Source organism: Poecile atricapillus, chromosome 1, assembly GCF_030490865.1.
Source record: "Poecile atricapillus isolate bPoeAtr1 chromosome 1, bPoeAtr1.hap1, whole genome shotgun sequence".
Lineage (NCBI taxonomy): Eukaryota > Metazoa > Chordata > Aves > Passeriformes > Paridae > Poecile > Poecile atricapillus.
In genome coordinates this window covers 28,630,844-28,640,345 of record NC_081249.1, presented here as the reverse complement: position 1 = coordinate 28,640,345, position 9,502 = coordinate 28,630,844, and the positions used below count along the sequence as shown (strand labels likewise).

At 52.0% G+C, this 9,502-nt stretch overlaps 1 long non-coding RNA gene across 4 annotated transcripts; it reads right to left on the bottom strand.

Moving 5' to 3' along the window:
• Positions 1–361: 361 nt before the first annotated feature.
• Positions 362–8,024, bottom strand: LOC131584057 (uncharacterized). 4 transcript variants are annotated; one of them, XR_009278645.1, is made up of 5 exons: positions 7,555–8,024; positions 6,999–7,142; positions 6,005–6,179; positions 2,428–2,540; positions 362–670 (listed from the first exon to the last, which is right to left on the bottom strand). It is a non-coding gene; the product is annotated as an uncharacterized LOC131584057 (long non-coding RNA). The 4 variants fall into 4 exon arrangements; XR_009278652.1 differs by having other exon boundaries at positions 6,999–7,137; positions 7,555–7,577; XR_009278647.1 differs by lacking the exon at positions 7,555–8,024 and adding an exon at positions 7,363–7,495.
• Positions 8,025–9,502: the final 1,478 nt, after the last annotated feature.

The following is a 9,502-nucleotide window of genomic DNA, read 5'->3' as shown; positions in this document are numbered from 1 at the left end:
GCTTCTCTCCCCAACAGTTATAGGATGAGCATCACAAGGCTATAGCACAAATAATCAGGTTCCATTCCATTTTGCATCTCTCTCTAACAAAGCTGAGATTAAAAGCCAGAATTCGAGCACAGCCCTTGCAGAGTTGTCGAATACTGCCAGTAGATATGTTTCCCACTCACATGTTGAAAACTGTACCTTCAAACATAGGCTTGTTTCTGATAGCTTCCATTTTTTCAACTACAAGGGGAAAAAAGCTAAACAGAACTTTTCTGAATTGTTCCTATTGCACCCATCGGTGGGTGAAAAGACAGCATTACATGAGCTCTGTACCTTCAACATAAACAGGGAAGGTTTAGCAAGACAAGCTCACTGGCATACCACAATGGAGATCTTTATTTTAGACTTGGGACAGTTCAAACCAGTTTGACACCAGTACTGAGCACCAGAAAGTATGTGGTTTGGAACAAACTTTCCTTCACATAGTGTGAAGTGGATTGTCAGGCTTGATGCCAGATACTTGGTTACTTCAATGTCCCCTCGCTGCCTGTCTTGCAAGGCGCAGGATACAGAGGAGAGTTTCCATCTGCAGGGATAGTGCTTTCATATCAGACCACTGCGCCATGCCCTCCAAAGTCCAGGCATGGGGTCCCAGCAGAGCTACTTCTTCCTCAAAAGAAGCCTAAGATGAGAAGGAGAAAAATGGATTAGAAAGGGGGAACAAGCTGGGGACTGTTACCCTCCCTGGTAGTAGGCCTGCTCTTAAAACACAATGTCAAGGCACTGCGATATGCATGTGAAATGACAAAGACAGATGCTATTTCTTCCTGAAGTCCACACGGAGTGGAGAAAGTCAAAGGGTTGTTGACTGTCTTGCGTATGGGGCCATTCTTTCAAACTGAAATGAATTGATTTTAAAAAGCAGGGACTGGCTAATGGGAAACTATATTTATGTGCATCAAACTGAAAATTAAACAACTTGAGGGAATGTGGGCTGTATAAACATTTTATATATAGTAACCTTTTTGTTATTAGTTTTGGAAATACTTGGAGCTACTTCCCTGCCACCGCTCCATACAGCTGACTAGACAAGCATTCAGTCTACACTACAGTCAAGCAGGAACTGTTTGCTCAACAACTCCAGGTCCCATTTTCAACTGGAGTACTAATGTACACCCGGAGCTGGTTGCATAAATCCAGATAGCCTGATGTATGCAGACCCTTCCATCAAGCAGGCAGATAAAATACAAAAACTAGCTGCATGACTGTAGAGTTTTGGGCAGGAGGCTCTTCTGAACAGGTTGGCTTCGTTGTTTGGATTTTTCCTCCCTCTGTGTGAGTGTTCATGAGGATACTCTGAAGCTGAGATTGGGCTCATCTCTTCACCTCCCCTCCACATTCAAAACATTACAAATATTTGCCAGGTACAAAAGATATGAGAAGTGCTGGGCATTGATCATTATTATATCCCTTCACTGGCAGAAAAATGGGCCCAGGATAGGAGAGATGAAATTAATCTTTCTACAAAAAAAAAAAAAAATAAAAATAGAGTTGATAAAGAATTGTTCTGAAATAACATACATTTCTTTCATCACCTGGAGCTCTCATTCAAAACAGGAGTCTGCCTTAGTGGGACATTTTTCAGTGAAGTCTAATAGATATTTGTTTCAGAGTCCACACTAAAGCTACAGATCAAATGTAAGGTGCAAATTTCTCCGTTTCTCACTCTCACACATATGCATCCACACACACATGCAAACATGCACTCCCTTCTCTTCTTAAAATAATAACACATCTCTTCCCAATTCTCTCACCTTCTCTATTTTATGCAGATCCATACTCAGATGTGTACCAAAATTTTTAACTCAGTTTGCTGAAATTGCCTAGATTGTCAAGGAAATTAAACTAAACAAGGAGCTGTGCGAAATGTTGAACTTTAAATACCATCCACTACCTCGAGAAGAAGAAAATTAGTCAATAAATGCTCAGGTTTCTGCTACTTTTAGATTATCATAATTTAAAAAATAATTTTATTAGTTTATTTATTTTTTTTTATCCTGATGAGAATTCCCTTATGCTAATACGTGGGTATTTGAAAATAATGCCCTTTCCCTTTTGATTTGGTACTGAAGGACAGGGTTACAGTGTCTCCCCTACGTGTAAATGCTGTATAGGGATGTGTTTTATTTTATGAACAGTGTGTGTGTGTTTCTGTGAATACCAGGCAAGGCTACTATATCATTCTCAGTAGCCCAGAAGAGGCATGTTTTACCTGAAGAACAGGGCTTGGGCTGGATGCTGCTGTTATTCTGGGTTTGGTTTTTAATTGCCCTGCCTATTCTCTCAAGTCAATATTAATGCCATACAGCACGGCTGAGGCCAGGGCTGAGTGAGCCCCGTCATTAACAATAGCATAAACAAAGGAAGGGGACCAGTTACCTTGACATTCGACGCCCGCTTTGTTCCCAAGCTTCCAACTGCATCCTGAAGCCCATACAGGGAAGTATTGCCTACGGGAATGAATAATCCACTCCAGCTATTGTCCCAATCTCCTGCAAAACAAAACAACACAACCAAAACAAAGATGACAACACACCCCAGCTCCGCAAGGAGTCTGCGAATGGTTTCATCCCTTCCTGCCTTTCCCCACGTTTTCCCTGGCCACTCGTGTTACTGACCTGCTGCCCACTGTAGCCCACAGGCGCACCCTAATTTGCGCAAGCACTCCAGCTTTCCTATTCCCCAGTTTTCTGGGGGCGTGGGGTTGGGGACACCCTCTCCTGTGCCTGCACAGCCCGGCCGGATCCCTACAGCGTCCGGGCCGCTCTCGGGGAGCTCGGCGTTAGACGGGGCGGCCCGGCGGGGTGGGCTGCCCTCCGGCCTCCCGGGGCCCGTCAGCGCACAGGGATTCCCCCTGCGGCGGCGTGGCCTGGCCAAGGGGCAGCGCGACATCTCCACGCACCGCTGTGGGGATGCGGGGGGCGAACGTGACCCTCTGTGTGTCTGTGTGTATCCCCACTGCCCTTCCAGCTTCTTCCTCCCGGGCCGGGTTTCCGCCCGCCCGACCTTGCCCTCCCTGTCTGGGAGCTCCCGCTCCGTAGCCCCCTGTGTTTGGCAGAAAATCCCGGAGAGGCCTCCCCTGCTCACGCCCAGTCGAAGGAGCCTGCATGGAGTTGGGAACATCTCTTTCCTCTGACAAAAAATTAAGTTCCCTGAAATGACTTTTTCTTCCCTTTCTCCTACAGTCCCATGCTGGCCGTCGGAGCAAGGAACGGGCAGAAGTCCCCCTAAGCTTGTGGATGGCTGGTTTGATCCCCTCCTTCCCCTCACGGAGGGAGACACGGGCCAGACCACGGCAGCGCTGCCGTGGGCTCGTCCTCGAGCCAGCCCCGCTTCGGAGGCAGGTTTTGCTCCCGCTGCGCTCGGAGCGGGGGAGCCGGTTCAAGCTCCAGGAACCCTGCGCCTTCACCCGGTTCTCCGGGAGAAGATGAAGGAGACTTGGTAGCGTAGCCCAAGGTAGAGAGAGGCCTGAGGAGACATTTACATCGATCCCATGCAGCCAAATCCATCCTCGCATCGTGCCTCTGTGTGGGGAGAGGCATACAGAGGGTAGTGAAGAAGGTAGTTTGAACCTAAAGCCCTTGCTTCAAAGGTTAATAGCTCCCCCGTCAAACGCTACTGTGCCGAAAAGCGAGGAGAAGGCGGGGGGGTGGTGAAGAACATCAACATTACTGCAAATTTCAAAGCACTGAAAATAGCTCAGAGAAATCCCGAGGATCTGCCACCGGTCCTTTCTTTTCCCCGGGACATAGGCATTAGGGAAAGCTTTTCTGGGATGTGCTTGTGGGCAAGGCCAGTGAGAGCGGCGGCTGCCTTTGGGGGCGAGCCGGGTGGTGGGGAGGGGGGCTGCGGGCCGGCGCCGCCCCCGCCTCCCCCCCATCCCCCGCACCTGCAGCCTCTGGCTGCGCTGGGGACCCTGCTGCTGCTGCCGGCTCTGTGACCATCCCCCCGGGCCGTGTCGGGAGCAAACCCACTCCCAAATCCTCCCCCCACCCCCGGCCCCCGGGCCGTGTTCCCACCGGGAGCCGCGGCGGCCGGGCAGGGGCCGGCCCCGGCAGGCCTTTATGCTCAGCGGTCAGCAGCCGGGTTGTGGGTTTGCAGCTGCATGCAAATAAATCCCCGGCAATAATCTAATGCGGGTGCTGCCCCGACGACAAAGTGCCGACACAAACGCAAGTGCTTTTGTTTGGTTTTGACCACCTCGGTCCCGCATCCAAGGAAAATAAATAAAACTAGGGAGAGAGACGAAGAAAGTTGGTTAATATGGGTGTTTCATTCAACTAAACCTGCTTTTGTGATATACGAGAACCGAAGATCTGTATCCTACACCTCTGCGAGACCCGCACCACCACCCATCCCAGCTGGAGAAAACGATTCCACCCGTGATGAGCAGGAACGAGGTGTCCTGTCAACCCGACCGTCCTTATCTATTACGTTCACACGCATCTCTTCCCACAATTTTCAATTAATTACAGCTGCATTCCATATAGGACGGGGGAGAGGGGGGGTGGTGGTGGTGGATAATTTTGCACACTATCTTCTACTGCAGGTTAAAGGGGTTTTGTTTGTTTTACTTTTCTCCAAGAAAGGTCCGTTTGCACATATAGGGCAGAGTGGTTTGGTTTTTCCTTGCTCATCTTAAGCAAAAGCTGTGTAGAGTCAATGGGATGAAGAGGAATTAAAAAAAAAAAAAAAAAAAGAGCGACAGAGGGGGGGAGGAAGGGGAAGCCTTTGAGAAGGAGCTGGAGTGAGAGAAGGAAAAAAAAAAAAATTCAAACCGCAAAAAAACCCCAGCAACACAATTCCAGAGAGGATGGGAGGGAATAGAGTTTCCCAATTGCCTTTCTGCGGACTGGCATAAAAAAAAGTCACATTGAAGGCTGGGGCGGGGGAGAGCTTTACTTTTGCGAAGTGTAAATCTCTAAGGACAAGCAGTACTTGATGATGCCTGGTGCCGCCCGCGACGGGCTCAGTCCCCGGGGTGGCCGGAGGCCAAGGGGTAGGCAGGGCAAGGGTGAGTCGCCCAGCCTGGGGAGAACCGCCAGTTCTCTCTCTCTTCCGTCCCTAACTTTTGTAAGGAGGGGTCGTTATCATTGTGGAAAATCCCGTTTTCCTAGCAAAAGACGAGAAGTTTATCTCCAGTCAAAGTTCCCACTGAGGGTACGGGCAGCCGGGGCACCGCCCCCGGCCCAGCCAGGTCGACCCCAGCCGTCTCCCGGTCCACCTGAGCCAGTGCCCGCTCCGCTTTGGGGTTCCACCCCTCTTGGAGGGGACTCTCCCCTGCAGCCACCGTGCTGGGCACGCACGGGCCGCCCTGTGACCAGCCGGCCAAACGGCGGCCCTCGGGCCTCCCCTCGGCGCATCGACCCTAGGAGCTTTCCCAGGCTTTGCCCGGCTGTCTCACACCTTGCTCATCCCCAGCTTTCCCCGCTGAGCCCGCCCTGCACCCCTAGCACCCAGGTCCCGCCGGCGGCGGGGCTCCCCCGCACGGCAGAGAATAGCCCTCCCCTTGGCGTCTCGGCTGCCTGTCTGAGCGACCCGGCTTTTCCTGCCCTCTGCCCTGCGGCCGCCCCTCTGGCCTCCCTGGCATTCACAGAGCCCTGCCCAGCTGTCGCTTGTCCCCTCGGGGAGCTATTTTCTTCTCTTCCCCAGCTTCCCTCTCCCCAGATGCTCCTTCACTCGGGATGCAGTCGCCCCCCCGCGAGAGGACTCTGTGGACCCCTTCGGCCTCGCTGCCCACCGCTGCCTCCTTTTCTCCACCGCCAACACAAAAGCCCTGACCAAAGCGGCCAAGCAGAGACTGCACAGCAAAGCCCACGCCCGCTGCCCTCCCCGTAATGCGAACTCCTGAGGGAAATCTCCCTGCGGGGCTGCGTTCCTAAACCCTAGACTCTCTTAATCTTTGCAGCTTTTGGTAGGAGAAAGAGGAGTTTGTCGTCTAAATTGCCCCTCGCACCTTTGTGTGACCTGACGCGGGCACCGGGACAACATTACGCCGGTTTCTGCAACCCAAGAGGAGATCTCTGAGCAAGGGGGCCGTGGGCCGGGAAGAGTCTCCGGATCACCCTCTTCTCTACACCCCACGCACAGCCTTCTCGCCTTCGTCTTTGAAACTGTGTTCGAAACAGCAGCTGAAACACAATTAATTGTAACTGATTAACACGGATCAGTTTCGCCTCCAAAGCACTTAAAGTCAATTCAGCAGCCATAATAATAATTAATTCATTAATAAGTGCTATTGGTGCTTCATCACTAACGCCAAGAAAAGTTTCCCTGAAAAGTACAGGTGGCAGGGAGTGTTAAAATGAAAACATTTGCATGCAACTTTTTAACCAGAAGGGAAAGCACTTTGGTTATATTTGGAGACATGTGTCTCACACATTTCCCCCTTTTTTTGTAAACTATGTAAGAATAAACATTACAGCTCTGGGCTTTTAATTTCTCCAGATGGAATCATAAAGTACCTAGTAGATTTTTGTTTTATATATATATACTATACAATTGAGGACACATGTCTGCTTTTCCCGATGAGGACCGAGAAGCAACTTAATTTGAAGGCATAACTACTGAACCACATTTTGAATAACACACTCGAACAAGTTCACTTTAAAAGGCAGGAAACCACTAAGAACAGAGCACTGAAAGTTGCTCCTTCCCATTTGAGCTGCAGTGGAAGCTCACCAGCCTGACCTTCCCATACACTTTGTCTTTTCGCGCACACGTACAGAAGTACACACGCGCGGAGGTGGCAGGGTGCCTAGCTGTGGAGCGGGCTAGCTGTGGAGGGGGCTTTTCCAAAGCATTCACATCCCGGAAGGCTCCCCCCGCTCTCTGTAGCCTGAAGAGACTTCCCGGGATCCCACCCCCGGCGCGACGGAGGAGTCCTCTGATCCTCGGGTGACGTGGAGGTCTCCTCCTGCCCCCCAGGCTGAAGCAAGGGGTTCACTTACCCTCTCGGCGCTCTTCTCCGCTCCTCACACGCACACTTGCGCACCCAGCAAAGCGCTCTCGTGAAGGGCAAAAAGAGGGAGGAAGTCTGGAAACCTCATTGATCTTAGGGATCCAGGCTTGCTGAGGGGGCAGGAGATCCTAGGCTTGGAGAAAAATAATAAATTGTTTTGAATTGTTTCTTAAAATCCAAGGGCAATGGGTGGGTTTTTGTTGTTGTTGTTGTTGTTGTTTTGGTGGGGAGGGGGGTGGGGGAGGGATGTTGGTGATGGAAATTACCAAAATACCCTACTCATCTCCCTAAATAGGCTCAGTCTCCCGCTTTCGTCTCCCCAGCTCCACCCCCCCTCCCCCTTTCTGACTTACATGTGTTTAGAGCAATGGCAAGGAGCTCTCAACTATAGCCCTGGCAGAGGGTGCGTTTAAAGTGGGGATGATTTACTCCTCCAGAGCCCGGGTCCCGCGTGTGAGCTTCCAGCCCCGTGTCAGCTGGGCGCTGCCGACAAACAGCCTTAAATATGCATAAGGAACAGTTCGCTTTCTTAAAGGAGAACTTACCCCACCGGAAAGTTCACAGCCCGATGGCAGGCACGGGAGGGGGGTGCTGCGGTGCTTGCGCCGGGACAGCCCTAACCCCTTCTAGAGGTGATCACCTACACGCTCAGCGGCAGGGCTGGGGACAGCCAGCAGCCTGTCGGCTGGGGACCGGGCAGAGAAGCGTTGACTGGCCTGTCATGGATTAGCGAGTTGAGGACCAGCAGTTTCATACACCGACCTGTCCCTCCTGTCCTCGGCCGGGATGGGCGAGGGGAAGAGCCAAGAGCTCAGGGCAGCCTCGTTCCGGCGGATCCCCGTGGCAGCCACTGACCGGCTGCCCGAAAACTTGTGGGGTCCTACACCGAGGGGAAACGCGGGACTGACTCCAAACAAGAAAAAAAGGTCGGGGGCAAAGAGTGGGACTGATTAAACACCCAGCCATCAGAGCCTAAGCAGGCTGTGAACACTGCATGAGCAGCGTTTTGGAAAGGAGAAGTAATGCAGGGGAAGGACGAGAGACTGCCCGCGGGTTTCTCCCCCCTCCCCGGTTGGGAACCGGCCGGCGCCTCCTCCCCGTTCCTGACAGGATGTTCTCCCGGTAGGAAGGACGGCTCCGCCGGGCCCCCGCTCGCCCACTTGCCCCCGACTTTGCCCTGGTGGCTCCCGAGGGCCAAGTCCCGGCAGCCGCAGCGGGGCTGCGGGCAACCCCCGGCTCTCCCCGCGGGAAAGGAGCATCCCGACGCTGGGCGCCGCTTCCCCCGGGCCCATCGCGGGGCCGACTCCCCGCGTGTCGGACAATAAGAGGGTTATTTCTTTTATTATTATTATTCTTTTTTCCCTCGCCGCTGTACACGTGGTTGTAAAGTCTGTAGCGCCATCTAACGGGAGGCGGAGGCCGGGCCGCTCCGCTCCACCCGGCGCAGGGGGAGAGGGGCTGCGGTGGGTGGGCAGCGCTCTTGGGAGCCAGGAGATGCCCCCGCATGAGGAAGAGCGCATATCCTGCGCATAAAACCTGCCCGAAAGGTGCTCTGTAGCCCGGCCGGGGGTTATCCTCCAGGACCTTCCCCGGTTTTATTGTGTCGTTGTAGCTGTGGAGAGCTGGAAGAGCTACCTGTTTTTTGAGGGTGGGAGGCTAGGGAGGAGGAATGAATAAATTTCAGCAGAGTCTGACAGACTTGAGGGTGGAAGGAGAGGACCTCTCAACCCAGTACGTTTGACTTCTTTCCCTTTTCAGGGAGGTCAGGGAGGGCCCCGGCCAGCTGCTGTGTCTTACAAGTGAACAGGGTCCCCATTCTGCTGCTTTAGTATCCCAAGAAGCTTTTTGTTTCCAAAATTGTTGAGCATATGCTATTTTTTATGGTTAAATTATGATGCTGCCCTTTTGTCCGGGCACTTAAGCCATGCCTCTGTCCACATCCAGATGGGAGGCATCTGACTTGGTCACCCCAGTTCCGTTTAGTCGCTGCATTAGCTGCCCAGATTAGGAGACTGTGCACCCCAGGCCTGTGACATGAGGAGTAAAAAGAAAAAGAGACTCTCCACAATGTTTGAGCTCATTCAAGGTCATATTCAGTCTCTACAGGTGCCTGCCTCACTTCAGCTCTTGCCACCTCTAAGGCTTCAAGTAAGAATTAGAGAATGGCAGGTATTTCTGCTGAACAGGATGTAAGTTTTTCTTTAGGATTGAAGTTTTCCTTTTTTCTGCTTCTGCATTTCTGTTACAGGTACAGAATGTGAGCTAAGTCTTCAAATACACATACCAGTTTTACTGTGTTTACTTAGTCTTCTTTACATGCATGTTGGCAGGGAGTCCCAAAGAAGCAGAGAAATCTTTCTGTCCATACCTCAAGTCATAAAATGGTGCTGTAGCCTTTGGCTAGCAACAACTGTATTTGAATGAGCCACTCAAATGGTATTTATTTTTCATCCCAGGTCATCCAATGCCTTTGGATGTCACTTCTGCATGTGG